Below are 24,526 nucleotides of genomic sequence, written 5' to 3'. Positions count from 1 at the left end.
TCTTGGACCAGGACCCACCCGCCATGCCAGCATGTCCGACTGCTGAACAGAGAGCGTCTCTGGAAAAGTGGATGGATGATGATAACAAAGCAAGGTACTACATGTTGGGTGCAATGTCTGATGACTTGTAGCGTCAACATGAGAACATTTTGACTACCTACCAAATGTTGGCTCACCTACAAGAGTTGTTTGGTGAACAGAGTCGCACGGCCAAGTATCAAGTCTGTCAAAGACTTTTTAAGGCCAAGATGCGTGATGGACAGTCAGTCCAAGATCATTGTTTGACAATGATCAAGGATCTTGAGGAGCTTGAGAAGCTCGATATCATCTTAGACAAGGATTTTCAAATTGATGTGATCCTTCAGTCCTTGTCCGATGCATATGGTCAGTTCATCATAAACTTCCATATGCATAAGATGCAGTGTACCTTGGCCGAGTTAATGAACATGCTGGTTACGGCTGAGCTTTCTATGAAGGGTTCAAAAGGCTCAGTTCTTACTATGGAGTGGACTTCTTCCAAGAGAAAGTCTTTTGAAAAAAAAAAGTTTGCGAAAAAGCAGAAGGTAGATGGCAAAAAGAAGAAGACAGAACCGAAGAAGAAGACTGCTGATAAGAAAAAATATTTTTACTGCCAATCAGACGGCCATTGGAAGCGGAACTGTCCTCAGTACCTGGCCACCCTAAAGAACAAGAAGGATGATCCTTCTGGAGGTATGCTTATTTTAGAATCTAACCTTACGATTTCTTCTGCATCCAGTTGGGTACTTGACTCTGGTTCTAGTACTCATTTGTGCACTTCTATGCAAGATCTTGAGGAAAGTAGGAAGCTGAGGGATGGAGAGATGATCCTACACGTCGAAAACGGAGCAAGAGTTGCTGCTGTGGCCGTGGGAACCTACCTCTGCGATTACCGTTAGGATTAGATTTAGTTTTAAGAGACTGTTATTATGTGCCTGCAGCAAGCAGGAATTTGATTTCTATTTCATGTTTAGCACAAGAAGGCTATGTGATTAGCTTTCATAAGGATCATTGTAATATTTTTTTATGAAAATAATAAAATTACAAATAGTTTTGTCATTAACGGTCTCTATCAGTTACATGTTGATGTATCTGTATTTAATATCGAGCAAAATATGAATGCCATAAGAATTAAAAGGCCTAGAGATAGTCTAAATAATAGGAATATGTGGCACCGAAGGCTAGGTCATATAGCGGAAGACGGGGTTAACAAATTGGAGAAATCTGGGCTATTGAGTCCGTTGACTTCTGAGTCATATCCAGTTTCTGAATCATGCCTTCAAGGCAAAATGACCAAACTTCCTTTTATGGGATATGGGGAAAGGACCACAGACCTACTTGCCCTAGTACATACGGATGTGTGTGGCCCATTTGATGTGCCGGCTAGAGGCAACTACATCTACTTTATTACCTTTATCGATGATATATCTAGGTACAGATATGTATTTTTAATGAAACACAAGTCTGAAGCTTTTGAAAGATTCAAAGAATTCAGACATGAGGTAGAAAAATAAACAGAAAAGCCCATTAAGGTTCTTCGATCAGATCGAGGAGGTGAATACCTTAGTTGGAAGTTCCTAGACTATCTTAAGGATAATGGTATAGTCTCTCAATGGACTCTACCTGGAACACCTCAACTCAACAGATTTCAAAATGGAGAAATCGGACCCTATTAGATATGGTCTGTTCCATGATGAGCTTCACGGACCTTCCTAAATTTTTTTGGGGATATTGTCTTATGACAGTAATTTATGTATTGAATAAGGTTTCCTCTAAAATCATTCCTACCACACCGTATGAGATATGGCATGGTAAAAAGCCAAGTCTGAATCATCTCAGAATTTGGGTTTGTCCGACTCATGTCAAGAGACAGCAGACAGACAAGTTAGAGTTCAGGTCTTTTAGAGCTCGATTCATAGGATATCCTAAAGAGTTATTAGGATACTATTTTTATATTTCGAAATATCACAATGTGATTGTGAGTCGAAATGCTATTTTTCTTGAAAAATAGTTTATTCAAGATGGTGGCATCGGAAGAATAATTAAGTTCAAGGAGAATGTCTCCCAAGAGCAACGAGCTAAAGAACCTAAGGAATCTAATCAATCAGAACCAATCTTAACACAACCTCTTCCACCTCGTAGATCGACTAGAGTTTTTCGTCCTCTTGAAAAGTATTTAGGTACCATACAAGAGGATGTAGAGAAAATGTTCCTCACAGAAAATGGGGTTCATGGTGATGATCCCAAGACTTATGACGAGGGGATATCAGATATCGACTCTGAGAAATGGTTAGAGACAATGAGATCAGAAATTGACTCGATGCACTCAAACCAAGTCTGGACCTTGGTAGATCCACCTGAAGGTATTGTACCTATTGGGTGTAAATGGATCTTCAAGAGAAAGATAGGTGCAGATGGGAATATGGAGACATTCAAGGTTAGGCTCGTAGCGAAAGGTTATAGTCAATGCGAAAGTATTGACTATCAGGATACCTTTTCGCCCGTAGCCATGCTAAAATCCATCTACACATTGCTTGCAGTTGCAGCCTATTTTGATTATGAAATATGGCAGATGGACATAAAAATGGCATTCTTAAATTAATATCTTGAGGAAGATATCTATATGGAACAGCTGCTTGGTTTCACTTTCAGTGATGATGATCACTGGATCTGCAAGCTGCAAAGGTCCATTTATGGACTTAAGCAAACATCTCGGAGTTGGAATACTCGTTTCAATGATGTGATCAAAATATTTGGTTTCATCAAGAACAAGGAGGAACCATGTGTGTTCAAAAAGGTCAGTGGGAGCGCGGTTGTCTTCCTCGTATTGTACGTAGATGACATCCTCCTAATTGAGAATGACATTCCCATGTTGACCTTAGTCAAAGTATGATTGTCTAAGGAGTTTTCTATGAAAGATCTAGGAGAGGCATCCTTTATACTGGGTATTAAGGTCTATAGAGATAGACCAAATAGGATGCTCGGACTTTCACAGAAGATGTACATAGAGGAGATGCTAAAAAAGTTTAGCATGAAAAACTCCAAAAGAGGTTTATTACCTTTTAGACATGGCATTCATCTCTCCAAGAAGATGTGTCCTAGCACACCTAAGGAGATTGAATGCATGAGTAAGATCCTTTATGCTTCGGCAATAGGGAGCCTCATGTATGCCATGCTATGTACATAACCTGATATAGCCCATGCTGTGAGTGTCACAAGAAGATATCAGTCAAATCCAGACGAAGAGCATTGGACTTCTGTGAAATGTATCCTTAAGTACTTGAGAAGGACTAAGGATATGTTTCTAGTCTTTGGGAATGGAGAACTCCTGATTCAGGGATATACAGACTCAGACTTTATGTCTAATATAGATGATCAAAAGTCGACATCTGGAGTCTGTTCATTTGCAATGGTGATGCAGTTAGTGTTGGGAATAGTGTCCCAAAGTCAATCGTCTGTCTATTGACGGTTGTGCTCCTTTTTGTATTAGTATATGAATTATAAATTAATAAAAATTATTTTGATATTTTTCATCACAAATTGTTTTATCTTCTAATGAACTCCTGTATTGTGGTGAAGTCCTTAGGACTATTTAGACTCGACAAAGGAGGATTTGTCATTTAGTCCTTAAACTTGTTCGCGACTAAATGATACGTTGTTACCAAGGATAACAATGTTTATCAAGTATAAGTCGTTGTGTGTCATATGGGTTGGTTGTCCTCTTAACCAAGGAGTGTGGAGACACTGGTATAGCATACAGGTGAGATGTAAGGGTACATCTGCACTGAACATGACCGACTCCAGAGCTATTTCTGCTATCAAGATTTGCTCCGATGGGATATGGGTATAAATGTCCCTCCGACCTGAGATCGCCATAGTGACTTGCAAGCAACTCACTGCACTTAGGCACTGGACTACCTGAATTTTTAATTCAGTGATGGAAAGATGTTGGATGTAGTCAAGTACTTGATTTGTCGGTGCGTGTGTCAAAATGAGATTGACCACTCCAGTTCAGGAGCTGTGTACAGTCGTATTTCAATTTAGCAAAACCTTGACCAGGGTAGTCCTAGTGATGAGTCACAGGATTGTTTGAATTGAGCATGATTCGGATGATCTGATCAGGGTTGACAGTTTAACCCTAAATCGTCCTAAACACCAGGGTCAAAAGAGATGAATTATACAGTAACCATATTCACGTAGGTTCTGAATATTGCGATTATGACTATTCGACCTATCTGGACATCGGGTATCATTTCTAGATGGTCACTTCGATTAGTACAGAAATTGGTTCCTGTGATACCGATTTAGGTTCGAACCTGCGGGGTCACACACATTAGAGATTCCTATCTGATCTGATGGCTGATGAAGAGTCCTAATACTCGTGGACTATGAGTCCTACATGTCTAAAACTCTATGATCGAGAATCAGGATTCTCTGATCATAAGTTTTACACATTTTGGGTACCGGAGTCAAGAGTCCCACTGGTTTGGGACTCTTCGATCAAGATTTCATATCGATGGACTTTGATGTCCGATTGCCCATCAAATTTGGACTCAATATTTATGAAAGATTTAATTAGTGATTTGATCACTAATTAACTCAATTTGATTGAGTAATTATTTTTTGGATCAAGTTCAATTGAATTGGATTCAGTTGGGTTTGACCCGATTAGGTTAAGTGTTGACCTAATCGTCGAAGTGGTTTGGTCTCTGATTTGATCAGGAGTTGGGCTTAGTCAATTTTTGATTTGATTAGAATTTATTGAGCCTAATTAAGCCTAATTTAGTTGGATTTAATTTAGTCTAATTGTGCTTAACCTATTTTGATTAGGTTGGCTTAATTAGGTTCAAACCACCTTGACTTTTCTCCCTGCGCCACCTCACTTCTTCAGCACCCATTTGAATTCATGAGAAGCAACCTCTCATGAATTTTCTCCCACGTAGAAGGCATCTCACGCCCACACTTGTGTGCCAAATTTTGGATAGACTTTATTTGTTAGCCATTCAAATTCAAAGGGTGTTTGAATTTAAATGGATAACTTATCCCTTGCGCCTTCTTGCCTTATCCATCTTGTGCGCCACTTATCATACACAAAAAAGAGTTTCTCATGAAATTTCTCCATGCACAAGAGAAGCCACACCTCCTCTCTTCTCATGCATAGAGTGGATAGGAATGAGTTGGTTGGCATTTGAATTCAAATTCGATTTGAATTCAAATGAGCAACCACTTATCTTTATCCTCTCACGCAGTAAAAATGCTGCAAAGATGCGATCTTGCATCATTTTAAATAGGAGATAAGAGAGGGCATGTGTACTGATGATCAGAGAAAAAAGGGTGGCATGAGAGAGGTTTTTGGCATGAGAAAAGAAAAGAAAAGAAGAGAAAAAGGAGAGTGAAGTGGGCGCACTCTTTTCTTGTGTACCCTAGGGTTTTGGCTTAGGGTTCGGAAAGTGAGAACGTGAGCTACGAGTATCGTGAGCCCGCCAAACTTTAGAGAGAGCATCATCAATCTCTCTACCATCTTTGTTGATGATCCAGAGCATTCGAGAAGTCGACAGACATCGATCGAAGAAATTCGATCAACATCAGCCATCAAAAAGGTGCAGTCACGAACTAGCATTCGTGAGGAGCTGATCAGATCGGGAGCTTCGTGTGGATGATCCACAGAGATTAGACATACTGTGTGGCTATGTTGTGATGATCAGATCCTCTCGATGATGATTAGATTATGGTGATCAACTATCTACACAAAGGTAATGTATTCTAAACACATAACAGTACATTGTTTACTGTAGAAATTTGAATTTCAAATTTAAATGCATGCATGCTATATATCATATTTAGATTCTAGTATAATTTAAATATATATTAATTAATTAGATTAATTAATAATTTCTACTATAAAATAGTGATTTTGAAAAAATTTTAAAATTATCATTTTACCCCTGTACTCAAATTTCACTTCAAATGATATCAGAGTAAGTTCTAAAATATGATATTTATATTTGTATGCGTAGATTAAGTTGTAATCTAAAAGTTTAAATTTAAAATTTAAAATTCAAAATTTAAAATTTAAATTTTGAAAGTTGTTCGAAATTCAAAATTCAAAAATTTGAAATTCAAAATTTAAATTTTGAAATTTGAAATTTGAAATTCAAAATTCAAAAATTTGAAATTTGAAATTTGAAATTTGAAATTTGGTTGAAATTTCAAATTTGAAATTCAAAATTTAAAATTCAAAATTCAAAATTCAAAAATTTGAAATTTAAAATTTGAAATTTGTTTGAAATTTGAAATTCAAAATTTAAAATTTGAAATTTGAAATCTGAAATTTAAAATTTAAAATTTAAATTTTAAAATTAGTATATTTAGATATACTTGATCTAAGTAGCAAGTAATCTAATTGGGTTGGTTGCCATGGTCGTCCGATCATAGAAGAAAAGTAGGGTTTAAAGGCCCACTCCTCCTATTCGATGGGGTTCTCCTATGGTGGTAGGGGTGCCGCTGCAATTATATCCCATACAGATGAAGCAGCGAAAAGTCTTAATTGTAAAAATTCAATTATAAAATTTATCATAAATATGTTAGATTAGATCTAAAAGAATATTCATGATTTATTTTGATTGAGTTATTTTCTGTTATGTAATTAGCAATAGGATTGCTATTTATGAAATGTGCTGATCTATTTGTGAAATGAGTCAACATATTTGGTGAACAAAAAATAAAACCTTTCAAATTTGAAATTTATTTTTGAAATGCCAAACTCTGACCCATCAGCCCAAATACTTAATTAAAAGAATTAAGTGTTGTCTAGTTGGTCTAGAATTATGAATTAAGACCTATGACAATTGCATAAACTTGTGGGTCAATGGGTTAGATGAATTAGGTCCATAATTGGGTTAGACCTAAGGTTAGCTTAAAGAAATGGACTAAATTAGAGTAATTGGTCAAATCTAATCAAAAGTTGAATTAGATTAGGTCAAGGATACTCTAGACTCAACTCCAATAGTTATAGTTGAATGGGTCCATGTCTTTAACTAGACCAAGATGGACTTAATTCATGGCTACGCGGTGGAACCCTATTTATTAAGTTGATCAAATTAAAACTAATGAACCAGTTGGTGTCTAAGGTAAGTTCGGTAGTTTGACCAGTGGTTCTTAAGTGGGAGCTACTCGCATTGATTCGATCTCTGACGAGTTAATGATATATCCCCACCACTGATCTCACTTACCTAGCCAACCTGGTGAGTTAGGTTTTAATAGATCACTTGGTGATTAGGGCTCACCCATGTCATTAGGTAAATCAGTGTGATTGATTTAGGTGCTCCTAATGCCAGCTTTAATTAAATCTTTTTTAATCTGACTTGGTGAAGTCAGTGGGAGGATTGAAATTGGCTGGTTAATTTCTTCTCTTCTATCCTTTAATAAAATTCTCAAAAATTATTAAGTCCCTAAAATGATTAAGTTATAGTGATAACTAAGTCATAGCCTCCCATTAAGTGAGTGATAATGAGTCTATTAGTTTAATAATCATTAGAGGCCCAAAGGCCTGATGCTTATTGACTAATGAAATTATCATTCATAGTATGATAATTTGGTTGAGTCTTTCTGATGGTGGTCAGGTTGGCCGGCCAAAGTCGAGCCTGATCATTTATTGGTCTGATTCACCAAATCAAATCATGTTAATGGTTGGACCTAACCAGATCTTTTTAGTGGAGGCCAAAGCTTACTGATTAGGTTCTGGGGCAAAATTAATTACTAAAAGCTGTTTAGAGAAACAACTGGTTATGAACCTATCCATAGATGCACATGGGTTGACCAACCAAAGCTAGGTTCGTGTGTAGTCTATGTGGATTCTAGTACCCACTAAGGAATTAAAGTAATTCCTCGAATTGGAGGTTGAGGCTATCAGTTCGTAAAAATACTGGGAGAAACTTTAGACTAAAGTCCAAGTATTTAGTATTAATAATTTATATACTAATAGAGATCTGGTTTTTCTTTATGCAGCTATGGCCACTACCCTATCGCTCCGATCATTATTAGATAATGACAAGCTCATGGGACCTAATTTCGATAGCTGGTATCGAAAATTGAAAATCATCCTTGAGCATAAGCGGATCCTTTATGTAGTAACGGATCCGGCACCTGAGGAGCTAGTCCCGAACGCTAGAGGGATGGTTCGAGATACTTATCAGAAGTGGCTCAATGACCGCACTACCGTTTGATGCATAATGCTGGCAGCAATAAATGATGAGTTCAGTCGCAGATTTGAGAATGTCCAGCCGCAGGAGATGCTTCAAATGTTGAACGACTCCTTTAGTACGCCTGACGACGTTGAAAGGTATAAAATTAGTTGTGCCATTTTCAATGCTCGGATGAGGGATGGGGTCTTAGTCACCGATCATGTATTGTACATGATCGAAATGATTGAGCGCCTAAGTAAATTGGGCTTTTTCTTGCATGAGCAGCTCACTAAGGATGCGATCCTTAATTCTTTGCCCAAGTTCTTCCTCCCCTTCCTTACTCATTTTTGGATGACAAAGCCTGCAGTGAACTATCACGGCTTGTTGGGGTTGCTGCAGAACTTTGAGAAGGACCACCAGCTCCATAAAGAGTCGGTGAATGTTGTGGGAGGATCTTCTTCTGGTCGTCGACCCTTTAAGAAAGGGAAGAAGAACAAGAAGAAGAATAATAAGAAGGTGCAGTCGCATGCTGGGACGTCTGTACAAGATCAGACCAAGAAGCGCAAGCTTGACTAGAGCCAGGCGGAGTACTTCTTTTGCAAGAAGCAGGGGCACTGGAAGAGGAACTGTCCTCTATACATTGCCTCCCTGGACCCGAACAGGCTGAAGAAGAAGCAAGGTAATTATATGATAATACCTTGCAACTTTTCCATTTGTGATACTACTGCCTGGATATTGGATACCGAAAGCCCTTATCATATTTGCAATTGGATGAAGGGTCTACAGGTCAGTAGGAGATTTGATGACGGTGAGATGTTCCTGAACATTGGAGATGGAAGCAAAGTTTCAGTTCTAGCTTTAGGAATTTTGAACCTTGTAATCAATTCTCGTAATATAATTCTGAGTGAATGTCACTATTGTCCAAACTTTTTATTAAATATTATTTCTGTAAGCCTTTTGGCCATGTACGGTTATGAATTTTTAATAAAAAAAAATATTTATAATATCATTTTGAATGGTGTTACAATGTTTGTTGGACAAATAAATAATGAAATTTACTTACTATCATAGCCTGTTAATGTGGTTCAAACCTCCGGTAAACACCCTAGAATAGATAATGTATCAGAAGTCTACCTTTGGCACTGTAGGCTAGGTCATATCAATAAGAACAGAATAAATAAGTTGGCTCAAGAAGGAATTCTTGAAGTTAGTGATTGTAAATCACTTCCAACCTGTGAGTCCTGTCTTCTTGAAAAAATGATCAAGTCACCTTTTACTGGAAAAGGTGAGAGAGCTAGTGAACTCTTGGGTCTGGTACATTCTGATATATGTGAACCCATGAGCTCAAGTGCAAGAGATGGATATTTCTACTTCATAACCTTCAAAGATGATCTATCGAGGTATGGGTATGTCTACTTAATGAAGCATAAGTCGGAGTCATTTGAAATGTTCAAACTATTCCGAAATAAGGTAGAAAAATAAACTAGGAAGTGTATTAAAACTCTTCGATCTGATCGAAGAGGTGAACACCTTTCCAATGAGTTTCTGACATATCTTGAGAAGAATGAGATTCTCTCTCAGTGGACATCTCCTGGAACACCACAGCATAATGGTGTGTCTAAAAGGAGGAATCGGACCTTGTTGGACATGGTTCAATCCATGATGGGATTTGCTGGTCTATCGATCTTCCTCTGGGGATATGCACTCGAATCGGCTTGTTACCTTCTAAATAGGGTTCTGAGTAAGTCTGTAACCAAAATGCCATATGAGATATGGATAGGACGTAAGCCAGTACTCTCGCACCTTAGGGTTTGGGGGTGTCTGACTTATGTTAAACGTTTAATTACGGATAAGCTTGGATCTAGGTCTGACAGGTGTTATTTCATAGGGTACCCAAAAGAGACCAAAGGATATTATTTCTACCTAGCTGATGAGCAAAAAGTGTTTGTCAGCCTTAAGGTAATCTTTTTGGAAGAGAAGTTCCTTGGTGAAGGGACTGTTGCCTCTAAGGTCGAACTTGAGGAAGTTTGGTAGGTGGAAAAATCGACACAAGTAGCTAAACCTGAACTGAATTTGGTTAGATCAGATCCGGAGCCCATTGTTCCTGCACCCTTAAGGCGATCTGGTAGAGTACCACATCGACCGAAAAGATACTACAGTTTTTTGGTCCGAGATGGCGATCCTGTCGAACTTGATGAAAATGATGAGGATCCGATTACCTACATGAATGCAATGCAAAGACCTAACTCTGAGAAATGGCTAAAGGCCATGAAATCTGAAATGGAGTTCTGAAGGTCAACGATGTGGGGACATTAGTTGACTCACCCGAAGGAGTAAAACCCATAGGGTGTAAGTGGGTCTTCAAGAGGAAGAGAGGCACAGACGAAAAGATGGAAACCTATAAAGCCCGTTTGGTTGTCAAGGAATATTGTCAACATTATGGTATAGACTATGACGAGATATTTTTTTTTGTGGCAATACTCAAATCCATTCGATTATGCTTGCGATAGCGGCCCATCTAGACTATGAAATCTGGTAGATGGATGTGAAGATAGCTTTCCTAAACAGAGAGCTGGACGAAGAGGTGTATATGATACAACTTGAAGGATTCACATCCACAGATGAGTCTAAGGTGTGCAGGCTACAAAGATCCATTTATGGACTTAAGCAGACATCTCGGAGTTGGAACATACATTTTGATAGGACGATCAAGACGTATGGCTTCGTTAAGAAGGAGAAGAGCCCTGCATTTATAAGTGGGCTAATAATCCAGTAGTAGTATTTCTTGTATTGTATGTGGATGACATTCTCTTAATCGGGAATGATGTCCCTGCATTACAAGGAATAAAGATTTGGCTGTCGTCACAATTCTCCATGAAGGATCTAGGAGAAGCTTCCTACATCCTAGGGACGAAGATCTATAGGGATAGATCTAAAAGGTTGTTTGGCTTATCCTAGTCCACGTACATTGATACTATGCTGAAGAGGTTCAGCATGGAGAATTTCAAAAAAGGCTATCTACCGACAGGCCATGGAATTTCTCTCTCGAAGAGGGATTGTCCGACAATACCTCAAGAGAGAGAGCGTATGGGTAGAATTTCATATGCTTCGATAGTGAGATCTATCATGTACACCATGACATGTACACGACCAGACGTGGCATACTCACTAGGGGTAGTGAGTAGATACCAATCTGATCCAGGAGAGAATCACTGGAAGGTTGTTAAAATCATCCTGAAGTATTTGAAAAATACTAAGGACCAGTGACTTGTTTATGGTGAATTGGACTTGAGACTTATAGGGTTTACAAACTCTAGTTTCCAGTCTGATCACGATGACAGCAAGAGTGTGTCGGAATTTATTTTTACCCTTAATGGTGGGACTATCTACTGGAAGAGTTCCAAGCAATACACAGTGGCTGATTTAGTTTGCGAGGTGGAGTATGTCGCTGCATCAGATGCTGCCAAAGAAGCGATGTGGCTGAAAAAATTCATCACCGAGCTCGGAGTAGCATCCTCCCTTGTTGATCCAGTTCTGCTCTACTGTGACAGCACTGGAGCCATTGCTCAGGCGAAGGAACCAAAGGCACACCAGCGGACGAAGCATATTCTGTGCCGCTACCATCTCATCCAAAAAATCATAGATCGAGGTGATGTCGACCTTCAGACGATCGATGGAAAGGAGAACCTGGCCGATCTATTCACTAAAGCCATTGCGGTGAAGGAGTTCGACGACTTCAAGTCAAAGATGGATATTAGATACTGCACCGATTGGCTTTAGACCAAGTGGGAGATTGTTGGAAATAGTGTCCCAAAGTCAATCGTCAGCATGTTGACGGTTGTGCTCTTTTTTATATTAGTATATGAATTATAAATTAATAAAAATTATTTTGATATTTTTCATCACAAATTGTTTCATCTTCTAATGAACTCCTGTGTTGTGGTGAAGTCTTTAGGACTATTTAGACTCGACAAAGGAGGATTTGTCGTTTAGTCTTTAAACCTGTTCGCGATCAAATGATACATTGTTACCAAAGACAACAACGTTTATCAAGTATAGGTCATTGTGTGCCATATGGGTTGGTTGTCCTCTTAACCAAGGAGTGTGGAGACACTGGTATGGCATACAGGTGAGATGTAAGGGTACATCTGCACTGAACGTGACCGACTCCGGAGCTATTTCTGCTATCAAGATTTGCTCCGATGGGATATGGGTATAAATGTCCCTCCGATCTGAGATCGCCACGGTGACTTGCAAGCAACTCACTGTACTTAGGCACTGGACTACCTGAATTTCTAATTCAGTGACAGAAGGATGCTGGGTGTAGTCAAGTACTTGACTTGTCGGTGCGTGTGTCAAGATGGGATTGACCACTCCAGTTCAGGAGCTGTGTACAGTCGTATTTCAATTTAGCAAAATCTTGGCCAGGGTAGTCCTAGTGAGGAGTCACAGGACTGTTTGAATTGAGCATGATTCGGATGATCTGATCAGGGTTGACAGTTTAATCCTGAGTCGTCCTAAACACAGGGGTCAAAAGAGATGAATTATACAGTAACTATATTCACGTAGATTCTGAATATTGCGATTGTGACTGTTCGACCTATCCAGACATCGGGTACCATTGCTAGATGGTCACTTCGATTAGTACAGGAATTGGTTCCTATGCTACCGGCTTAGGTTCAAACCTGCGGGGTCACACACATTAGAGGTTCCTATCTGATCTGATGGCTGATGAAGAGTCCTAATGCTCGTAGACTATGAGTCCTACATGTCTGGGACTCTATGATCGAGAATCAGGATTCTCTGATCATGAGTCCCACATATTTTGGGTACCGAGGTCAAGAGTCTCACTGGTTTGGGACTCTTCGATCAAGGTTTCATATCGATGGATTTTGATGCCTGATTGCCCATCGGATTTGAACTTAATATTTATGAGAGGTTTAATTAATGATTTGATTATTAATTAACTCAATTTGATTGAATAATTATTTTTGGATCAAGTTCAATTGAATTGGATTCAATTGGGTTTGACCCGATTAGGTTAAGTGTTGACCTAATCATCGAAGTGGTTTGGTCCCTGATTTGATCAGGGGTTGGGCTTAGTCAATTCTTGATTTGATTAAATTTTATTAAGCCTAATTAAGCCTAATTAAGTTGAATTTAATTTAGTCTAATTGTGCTTAACCTATTTTGATTAGGTTGGCTCAATTAGGTTCAAACCACCTTGACTTTTCTCCCTGCGCCACCTCACTTCTTCAGCACCCATTTGAATTCACGAGAAGCAACTTCTCATGAATCTTCTCCCACGCAGAAGGCATCTCACGCCCACACTTGTGCATCAAATTTTGGATAAACTTGATTTGTTAGCCATTCAAATTCGAATGGTGTTTGAATTTAAATAGATAACTTATCCCTTGAGCCTTCTTGCCTTATCCATCTTGTGCGCCACTTATCATACACGAGAAAGAGTTTCTCGTGAAATTTCTCCATGCACAAGAGAAGCCATGCCTCCTCTCTTCTCACGTGTAGAGTGGATAGGAATGAGTTGGTTGGCATTTGAATTCAAATTCGATTTGAATTCAAATGAGCAACCACTTATCTTTATCCTCTCACGCGGTAAAAACGCTGCAAAGATGCGGTCTTACATCATTTTAAATAGGAGATAAGAGAGGGCATGCATACTGATAATCAGAGAAAAAAGGGTGGCGTGAGAGAGGTTTCTGGCATGAGAAAAGAAAAGAAAAAGGAGAGTGAAGTGGGCGCACTCTTTTCTTGTGTACCCTAGGGTTTTGGCTTAGGGTTTGGGAAGTGAGAACGTGAGCTATGAGTATCGTGAGCCCACCAAACTTTAGAGAGAACATCATCAACCTCTCTACCATCTTTGTTGATGATCTGGAGTATCTGAGAAGTCGACAGACATCGATCAAAGGAGTTCGATCAACATCGACCATCAAAAAGGTACAGTCACGAACTAGCATTCATGAGGAGCCGATCAGACTGGGAGCTTCGTGTGAATATCCGCAAAGGCCAGACATGCTATGTGGCTACGTTGCGATGATTAGACCCTTCCGACGGTGATCAGATTGCGGCGATCAACTACCCGCACAAAGGTAATGTGTTCTGAACACATAACGGTACATTATTTACTGTAGAAATTTGAATTTCAAATTTAAATGCATGCATGCTATATATCATATTTAGATCCTAGTATAGGATAAACACATGTTAATTAATTAGATTAATTAATAATTTTTGTTGTAAAATAGTAATTTTAAAAAAGTTTTAAAATTATCATTTTATCCCTGCACTCAAATTTTACTTCAGTTATCTGGAAGAGTTCCAAGCAGACGGTGATTGCTGATTGCACCATGGAGGCAGAGTACATTGCTGCATCGAAAGCTATGAAGGAGGCATTCTGGTACAAGAAGTTTGCCACAGAGCTTGGAGTGATGTCATCGGATGTCATACCTCTTTACTGCAACAATAATGACGCCATAGCCCTAGCTAAGGAGCCAAGATCTCATCAGAAGTCCAAGCACATCGAGCGGCAATTCTATTTGATCCGTGATTACCTCGAAAATAGTTATGTCGAGGTTAAAAGAGTCGACTCCACAGACAATGTGGCAGACCCACTAACAAAGCCATTAAGCCAACAGAAGATCGAAGCCCACTTTGAGAAGATGGGACTTAGATATGTAGCCAATTGGCATTAGGTCAAGTGGGAGTTTGTTAGATGTGTGTCCTAGATGCCAGATTGACTGACACATTCCTATACAGATCTAAGGGTAAATTTGTAATTTTGATTATAAATCAATAAAAAGGTTATTCTTCTATCACATTGTGTACATTGTGTCTGTTGGAGTACGATCCCGACTCCTCCCATAGACCTTTGGTGCAGTGGAACCAGCAACGAACAGATCTGGAGACTTCTGGACACGATCTAAGGCCCTTGACAAAATCAGCCTGGTTGCTGTCTTCTTCGTCAGCCTTTCGTTCCAGATGAAGAACGCCTCTGAAATCATCTCTAAAAATTTCAAGATCGGGTATCCAACTAGATCAGACCTGGATCGAGGTCCTCCAATTTGTAGATCTCGAATCAGGATATTCTAGAAAGGGAAGAAGGTAGATGGAGACAGATCTCGCAGATCTGTCCTGTTGCAGCCTTCTTGTAGATATGTTGATTTAGATCTCATCCGTGCCTCAAACGACCTCAGATCAACTCCAGATCTGAGAGAAACTTGTACCAACTTCTTCTCAAGAGATTTCAAGTCCTGAACCTGGTGTTTGGATGACTGCAAGAGAGAGGAGAGAAGAAATGGCTGGCGGTTGCAAGGGGGAAGGGGCTAGCGCCTCCCTTCTTTTCTTTCCTTTTATGGACTGGCGGCAAGAAACCCTAGGGTTTCTTGCTCCTGGTGCATGGAAGATTACTGGAGAGAGAGAGAGAAGAGAGAGAGAGACTTGGGAGAAAGAGTCATCTATTTTCTTGGCTTAATCAAACCTATACAAGTACATGTATATATAAACACCGGGTCAAGTGACCCAAACCCAAAACTCCCTTGACCAACTCTATGGGAGATTAGGTTAACCCAAGCCCATGTACACCCATGACTCGACCTAATCTCACCTCTCCTGGGTCCAGACCTGGCCCATAAAGAGTTGATCCCTTGAGGCCCACATAACCTAGACCTCAAGAACCTGAAAGGCCCACAGCCTTTCAACCTAGGGCCCAACTAGCCCTAGAGTCTCCATGAAGCCCTCATGAATGATGGACCTTGGCCTTAGCCTTGGTCCCCTGGGCCTTGGGTATACCATCTGGATCACAACAATCTCCACCTTGGTGTCCCAAGGCCTCAACCAGCTCCACACTGTCCTTGTGATTGTAGATCCATTTGCAGCCAATGGGCCTCTTCCCTTGTGGCAACTGCATCAATCGCCACGTCTGGTTCTTGTGGAGAGACTGCATCTCCTCGGACATCGCCTGGACCCATCGCTCTCTGTCCTGGCTCTCAATAGCCTCTTGATACGTATATGGGTCTCCATTCGCTGTCACCAGGGCATATGACAGCGTCTCCTCGAAGCCATATCGGTCCGATTGCCTGATGATCCTCTTGGGCTTGTGTAGGGCAGCACCGATATCAGTCTTCGATCCAGCTCGCTCCTGCTGGACCTCACCACCTCGATCATCCGTCCGAGTCCTCTCCACCTATGGAGACACCTTAGGTAGGTTCTCCACCTGAATGTCATGTCCTCCCGTAGTACCTGCAAGAGGCAAAATCAAAGAGGTAAGTTGTCCAGTAGCGCCCTGCTGGACCTCCTCCTGCTCCTGCTACTCCTCCATGCCTGCTCGCCTCCGTAGGATTGACTCCTCATCAAAAGTCACATCCTGACTAATGATGACCTTCTTTTCCAAGGGATCCCACAGCCTGTATCCCTTGACTCCTCGCGGATAGCCTAGAAACACCGCCTTACGCGATCTGATGTCTAGCTTGCTCCGCTCACCAGCTCCAATGTGCACATAGGCCGTGCACCCAAATACCCGTAGATGGCCCAGCCCAACTGTCCTCCCAGACCACACCTCCTCTGGAAGCCTGCCATCCAACCTGGTGTGAGGTGACCGATTGACTAAGTAATCCGCTGTGTCAACTGTGTCAACCCAGAACTCCTTTGGAAGCCCTGCCTACAGCCTCAGCATCGTGCCTTTTTCAGAAGTATTCTGTTCATCCTCTCGGCCACCCCATTCTGCTATGGAGTCCCCTTAAGTATCTCCTGATCCCACACTCCTCACAGTAGTCCTGGAACTCTCTGCTGGTGTACTCCCCACTATTGTCTGACCTCAGACACTTCACGCTCCTCCCCTGCTCCTTCTCCACCTCAGCTCTCCAGATCTTGAACTTGGTGAAGACCTCTGACTTCTCTCTCATGAAGTAAATCCAGAGTTTTCTTGAGAAATCATCAATCAGGATCATGAAGTATCTGGCCCCATTCCTAGCTAAAATTGGGCCTGGTCCCCACACATCCGTGTGTACTAACTCTAGAGGGGCTGCACTGCGGGTTGTACTGATGTTGAACAGAACTCTCCTCTGCTTTCCCATCTGGTAAGGCTCACAGATCTCCCCTGTAGCACCATCCTCCAGATCAGAGATGAGTCCTCTCCTGCTCAACTCCCTCAGCCCCCTGTCACCCATGTGGCCTAGGCGGTAATGCCACATCTTGTAAGTCCCCTGCTGGTCCTGTGCTGCAGCTGCTGCATCAAACTCTCCAGTCACCACAGATCCCTCCATGCGATAGAGGTTATTGTCCAACCTCCTTCCTCTCATCACCATCATAGCTCCATTGGAGATGTTCAGTACTCCGCTTCTAGCCCTACTGCTGAAGCTGTATCCACTATGCTCCAAGTAGCTAGTGACACCAGATTCTTCTCCAGCTCCGGGATGTGCTTTACATTTGTCAATGTCCTCACAATCCCATCAAACATCCTCACCCTGACTGTCCCTATCCCAACCACCTTGCAAGGATGATTGTCGCCTAGAGTCACTGATCCCTCATCTGTCTTGGTGTATGTCGCAAACCAAGACCTGTGTGGTGTGTAGTGATGTGAGCATGCAGAGTCTAGTGTCCACTCCTCTGTGTAATGCCTATGACCATCTGATACCATAAGTAGATCATCCTCCACCTGCTGCCCAGCAACTGCACTCACTGATTCTGAGCCACTTCTTTCTCCCTTCTTGCTCTTCCATAGTGGACATTCTCGCTTGAAGTGCCCGAACTCGTTGCACTTGAAGCATTTCATCTCTTTTTTTCCCTTCCTAAACTTGGACTGCCCCCTGGATTTGCTTCTGCCTCTGCCTCTACCTGTCCTCTCCCCTACTGCCAAACCCTCCTGGGGAGCCCGATCTCTGGTCAACTTTTTTCTTTGCTCATTAGACCTCAGCACCGAGACCATGTCCTCATATTCCAGAGTCTCCTTGCCGTAGAGCAATGTAGTCACCAAAGAGTTATATGATCCTGGCAGCGAACACAAAAGCAACAGGGACTTATCCTCCTCATCCAGCTTCACCCCGATATTCATCAACTCCGTGCACAACTGGTCGAACCTCTGAATGTGGCCAATCACATCAGATCCCTCCTACATCCGAAGACTGTACAACCTCTTCTTCAGTATTAACTTGTTGCACATATTCTTCCCCATATACATGATGTGCAACTTCGACCAAAGGCCCTTCGGGGTCTTTTCTTCCAGCACCGAATACAATGTCGCATCTGCCAAACATTCTCTGATCACCGAGCATGCTTTCTTCTCCAACGATGCCCACTGTCTATCTGTCATTCCCTCAGGCTTCTCATCCAAAGTCTGATCCAGATCTGCTTGCATTAGAAGATCCTCCATCCGGATTTTCCACATGAAAAAATTTTTCTTGCCATCAAACTTTTTGAAATTGACCTTCATATTGCTGCCCATGACTGGATTCAAGCCAAACAAGCAATATAAAATCAAGAAGTATAGAATATACCTTGATGGTACCTTGCTGAAAATTTTTAGCACTTGGGATCTTTAACTTCTCGTGCTTGGAACCACTTCCTCACTATCGTGGCTCTGATACCAACTGTTGGAGCATGTTCTGGCTCCTCCCACGGATCTTTGGTGTAGCGGAACCAGCAATGAACAGATCTGGAGACTTCTGGACACGATCCAAGGCCCTTGACGAAATCAGTCTGGTTGCTGTCTTCTTCATCAGCCTTTCGTTCTAGATGAAGAACACCTCTGAAATCACCTCTAAAAATTTCAAGATCTGGTATCCAACTAGATCAGACCTGGACCGAGGTCTTCCAATTCATAGATCTCAAATTAGGGTATTCTAGATAGGGAAGAAGGTAGATGGAGACAGATCTCGTAGATCTGTCCTATTGCAGCCTTTCTTGTAGATCTATTGATGGAGATCTCACCCGCACCTCAAACGACCTCAGATCAACTCCAGATCTGAGAGAGACTTGTACCAACCTCTTCTCAAGAGATTCCAGATCCTGGACCTAGTGTTTGGGTGACTGCAAGAGAGGGGGGAGAAGAAATGGCAGGCGGCTGCAAGGGGGAAGGGGCTAGCGCCTCCCTTCCTTTCTTTCCTTTTATGGACTGGCGGCAAGAAACCCTAGGGTTTCTTGCTCCTGGTGCATGGAAGATTGCTGGAGAGAGAGGGAGAAGAGAGAGATAGACTTGGGAGAAAGAGTCATCTATTTTCTTGGCTTAATCAAACCTATACAAGTACATGTATATATAAACACCAGGTCAAGTAACCCAAACCCAAAACTTTCTTGACCAACTTTATGGGAGATTAGGTTAACCCAAGTCCATGTACACCCATGACTCGACCTAATCTCACCTCTCCTGGGCTCAGACCTAACCCATAAAAAGTTGGTCCCTTGAGGCCCACATAATCTAGACCTCAAGAACCTGAAAGGCCCACAGCCTTTCAACCTAAGGCCCAACTAGCCCTAGAGTCTCCATGAAGCCCTCATGAATGATGGACCTTGGCCTTAGCCTTGGTCCCCTGGGCCTTGGACACACCACCTGGATCACAACAGTGTCTGTGATACATCCTTTGAGTTCGTAGGAATGTTACTTCATATTTTCAAGAGTTGAAAATTTAAGACATGAATTTACATAACTAACTCATAAACAGCTCCTGACCATATGATCATCACGAGGATGGTGATCGATCCGGAAGGTTGGTGTACGATCACTTTCTTAGGATAGATGTGTCTTGAGTCTACGGTGTGGAGACACCAGAGTGAGAGTATAGATATTCGTTGAGAACGAGAGTACTGAGCGTGACCATATCAAGCAGTCATAAGTCTACCTTCTCGTCGATGACTAGCTCGATGCTGCAGTTGTGTGTCTAGTTCTTTGACCTGAGGTGCATCGACAGTTCACCTTGAGTGTGTTATAGTTTGACTACACCATAACTTGATCTCCTAACTATTCGAAACTCTGAGGTGTATGTTGGCTGTAACATATTCATTGTAGGAACTAGGTCGCACCAAAATGGGATCTATCAACCTCGGTAGATGAGAGTAGTCCTATGGTGATCAAAAGATCGAGTCCTTAAACTCATGGCCATGGCAGAGTGAAATAATGGAAAAGAGTTTTCTATTGGAGTTTCACATCGGATTCGGATCGATTGATTAGTTCATATAACTGATATTGGGTTTGACGAGTTCACCTTAACCCTAATTCAATCGAGACTCATGATAGAGGAACTCAATTACACAGGTAGCTGCACTGAGAGGTTCGTCTTCAGTTCTGATGGGTTGCCACCATATACTGCTAGGTATCACTGATGGATTTTGAGAATAATTAGAATGATATTGATATCGATCATTTTAATTGTCTGAATCAGAAGAGTTCTGATCCATCGAAAGGAGTTTCGATGATGTCGATGATGAGATCACGACATGTCTCATTACCATACAAAATTGAACCTAACTGGGTCACACAAACAAGGGTTAGGGTCTGGATGTCATCAATTGGACTAACCCAATTGATTTGGATAAGATCCAATTAGGTTCAAGAAAATCGTGCTAGCACATGATTGAGCCTAACTTTCTCTTCGTGTAATCTTTTCTGTCTCTACTAAGTCAAATATGATTTGACTCATCCAGAGAACCTTAAAAAGTTTCTCTCAGTCTAAATGAAGCTTGTCCAGCTCAGAAAAGGCTTGTCTTAATTCATGAGATGAATTTAAGACAACACCTGCTAATTCCTAGCACCTGTCAATTTCATTTTAGGATATCTGTCAAAAGTTGACATATGGGTCTTAAACTGAAGAGAGCTTATTGGAGGATTTTTGTAGAGTGTCCACAAGCCAAGCCACATCAAATTGGGTACTATAATCAGATTATGGTGTGAGCCCAATTGGATTAAAGTAGGCGCCCCAAGTGGATAAGGATTGGAGAGTCTTGATCAATTTAAACTCTTGGGTGCCACCTCTATTTGTGCTTATCCAATGTTGGCGCCATCTTTTGGAGATAAGGTGGGGTTCTTATCTGATATGATCAGATGACATCACTCCATCAATCAAAATTTTTTTAAAATTTATTAAAATTTTCTGATTGGTTGAATGATGTGGCACTGCGCAGCATACAGGGTCTATATAAACCCTGCTGCGCCTAGGGTTTCGAGGCAGAAGTTATTTTATGCACAAAACCCAATAGCTGCCACCCTCTCCCCTCTTCTCTATGTTCTTCCTGCTCTCCTTCCTCCTTTCTTCACATCCAAAGAGTTGGACATCCATCTGGCAAAGATCCAAGGCGTGGTGACGCTTGGAACAGAAGGCTGCAGGACATCTTCGAGAGGCTGCTGCTCCAACTTCAGAAGGAGTTCTGAAGTACTTTCAAATCAGATAGAGATTTAATTTTTGGAGCATAGATTCATGAGGAGAAGACGTTCTAGATCCTGCTTAAGTGGATATCGATAGAGGTCAGATGCTTGCGTGGCTACATCAGAACCTCGGGCTGTGCAGAGATCATCTACAGGGTAATCAGATTACCCTTGAGGTATTACTTGTCTTCTGATCCCTTTTAGATTTATTTTAGACTTAATATTAGATATGAAGATTAGATCTAGAGATTTAGATCTGAAATATATGTAGGATAATTTTTTTAAAAAAATTATTCTGCCCCAGATTTGATGAAATCTGGAAGATCCTATGAGGAAAAGCGATTTTTCTCCTTCAACATCTATCCTAAGGAAGCAATCGTACACCAATCTTTCGAATCGATCACCATCCTCATGATGATTCTATGGTCAGAAGCTGTTTATGAGTTAGTTATGTAAATTTATGCCTTAAATTTTCAACTCTTGAAAATATGAATTAATATTCCTACTAACTCAAAGGATGTATCACAGACATAATGTACACAATGTGATAGTAGAATAACCCTTTTATTTATTTATAGTCAAAATTATAAATTTATTCTTAGATTTATACAGAAATATGTCAGCCAATCTGGCATCTAGGGTACACATTTAACAAATTTATCAGAGAATTTATTTCTCTACGTGAGGGAAGTGGAGCACCAAGGGTTGGCACCCCTCGGATCTTCTTGACACCTCTTCATTACCTATTTAAATGGGGTACCTCTTATGGGATAAAGGCTAAAAATTGATGAAAAATTAGAGATCTTAGCGTGTGATAAGAGAGAAAAAAATTTAAAAAAAATCAGAAGAAAAGACAAGAAAAAATTGAGTGGAAAAGATAGAAAGAAGAGAGGTGAAAAAAATAGCGAGTGAGATATGCTTGTCCTAGGGTTTGATTTTTCTTTGTTGAAGTACAAAATCAAATCCTAGGTTGTGAGACTTCTAAATTTTTTTTTTGACATGATCCTAATAGGGAAATCAAAGGCAATAGTGGTTGGTGCGATCATTCTTCGAGAAAGAAGCCAGCAGTGTTCTTGTGAAGAAAAGGCTATGGTGGTGCACCGGTTGGAAAGGACCTTGATCATCTTCCATGTGGATCACCATTGGAGGACTCTACTTTGGAGTTTTATAGAGATCATCTTCTTACCATACTGTTTATTTGAGGAAGTATAAGTTTCTAACTCTTTGTATGCTTGGATTTTATTTTGTTTGACATCTATAAGGTGATTCTAGGGGTTTGAGTTTCGATTCGATAGTTTTAATTGTTAAAGCTTTCAATTTACATGTCAATTTTTTTTAAAATTTATATTCTGCTAATTGATTAGAATCCAACATCAAGTTGGATCAATTCAGTGAACTCATTTTCCAATGAGCATGCACATCCTTGTATTAGTATCTCACATAAGTGATTGTAAGATCAATCATCCTCTCCATCAAGCATATATAGGATGTGCCAGTCTTTTCGAAAATATTAATCTCCAACTCAATAATCTAACAACTGAAAATATTTTATATTAGAATTTTAAGATTTTAGATCTCAGAGACATGATCTCATTATAGTCCTAAAATTATTATCCTAATCTATGGGGTTCATCATAATCTTAATCAATATAAGATGCAGCATATGATGAAATATAAATACCTTTTATTAATTTATAAAATATCATTATATGAGTCAGAAAGATTAAAGAACAACCTATCAAATATAAATTTTGATTGGCTTGAAGGGCATCATTCTTTCACTTTCCAAGAGTCCTAGTGCCTCCAAACTCCTATCCCAAAAATCTTAGGGTGTTGAGTTTAAAGGGCTTGGAGATATCAGCGCCTCATCTCATCCAAAAGATGAGAACGACGTGAGTTTTTGTGTGTGAGAAATAAAGGTGCTAAAATCTGAAGAAAAAAGGTTGCGGTGCTGAAATAGTTTTGACGCCTCCTTTTCTTCCTCTTTCTCCATAGCATGTCCAAGAGTTGGATGTCCCCTAGCCTCCTTTCTTGTGTGGCATCCAAGTAGTTGTACTCCAAGCCTCCATGCCTGCTCTTCTCCTATGTGTTAGAGCATGATCCCAGCTCCTCCCATGGATCTTGGGTACAGCAGAACCAGCAACGAACAAATTTGGAGACTTCTGGACTCGATCGAAGGCCCTTGACGAAATCAGCCTGGTTGCTGTCTTCTTCGTCAGCCTTTCGTTCCAGATGAAGAACGCCTCTAAGATCACCTCTAAAAAATTCAAGATTTGGTACCCAACCAGATCAGGCCTAGACCGAGGTCTTCCAATTTATAGATCTGGAATTGAGATGTTCTAGATAGGGAAGAAGATAGATAGAACCAGACCTTGCAGATCTGTCCTGCTGCAGTCTTTCCTGTAGATCTGTTGATGGAGATCTCACCCGTACCTCAAACGATCTCAGATCAACTCCAGATCTGAGAGAAACTTGTACCAACCTCGTAGCAAGAGATTTCAAGTCCTGGACCTGATATTTGGGTGGCTGCAAGAGAGGGAGAGGCAATATGGTTGGCGGCACAAAGGGAGAGGGGCTCAAAACCCTAGCACCTCCCCTGCTTTTTCTGCCTTCTATGGACCTGGTGGCAAGAAATCCTAGGGTTTCTTGCTCCTGGGGCATGGAGAATAGCTGAAGAGAGAGAGAGAAGAGAGAGAGAGAGTTGGAAGAAAAGGTTTTCGTATTCCTTGGCTTAATCAAACCTATACAGTGCATGTATATATAAACACAAAGTCAAGTGACCCCAACCCAAAACTCTCTTGACCAACTCTATGGGAGATTAGGTTAACCCAAGTTCATGTACACCCATGACTCGACCTAATCTCACCTATCCTGGACTCAGACCTGGCCCATAAAGAGTTGGTCCCTTGAGGCCCACATAACCTAGACCTCAAGAACCCGAAAGGCCCACAAC

Source organism: Elaeis guineensis, chromosome 8, assembly GCF_000442705.2.
Source record: "Elaeis guineensis isolate ETL-2024a chromosome 8, EG11, whole genome shotgun sequence".
NCBI lineage: Eukaryota > Viridiplantae > Streptophyta > Magnoliopsida > Arecales > Arecaceae > Elaeis > Elaeis guineensis.
This window is presented reverse-complemented; position numbering follows the sequence as displayed.